Genomic DNA, 408 nt, shown 5'->3' with positions numbered 1-408 from the left:
ATCCTGGGAAGATCAAAATTCCCGTCTACGATGGCACCACCAACCCGAAGGCGCTTCTGCAGTCTTTCCAGATCGCGATGGGAAGGTGCAAACTAAGGAACTCGAACGAGACGCTGGCTACTGCCTCCTCTTCATCGAAAACCTCAAAGGGGCCGCGCTCGAATGGTTTTATCGTCTGAAACGAAACTCCATCGTAAGTTTCCGTCAGCTCGCCTCGGAGTTTCTCAAACAATATTCCATGTTCATGGACAGGGAAACCTCAGACGTCGACCTTTGGAGTCTATCTAAAAAAGAAGACGAACCACTCCGCGAATTCATGAACAAGTTCAAGCTGGTAATGGCAAGAGTCACTGGAATCAGCGACAAAGTGGTAGTCGACGCTTTGCGGAAAACTCTCTGGTACAGGTC

General features: G+C 49.5%; 1 pseudogene; it reads right to left on the bottom strand.

Annotated features, from left to right (window-relative positions):
* LOC106319910 overlaps positions 1-408 on the bottom strand; it is a 20450-nt pseudogene that overhangs the window by 19084 nt on the left and 958 nt on the right.

Source organism: Brassica oleracea, unplaced genomic scaffold (genome assembly GCF_000695525.1).
Source record: "Brassica oleracea var. oleracea cultivar TO1000 unplaced genomic scaffold, BOL UnpScaffold00686, whole genome shotgun sequence".
Taxonomy (NCBI): domain Eukaryota; kingdom Viridiplantae; phylum Streptophyta; class Magnoliopsida; order Brassicales; family Brassicaceae; genus Brassica; species Brassica oleracea.
This window is presented reverse-complemented; position numbering and strand designations above follow the sequence as displayed.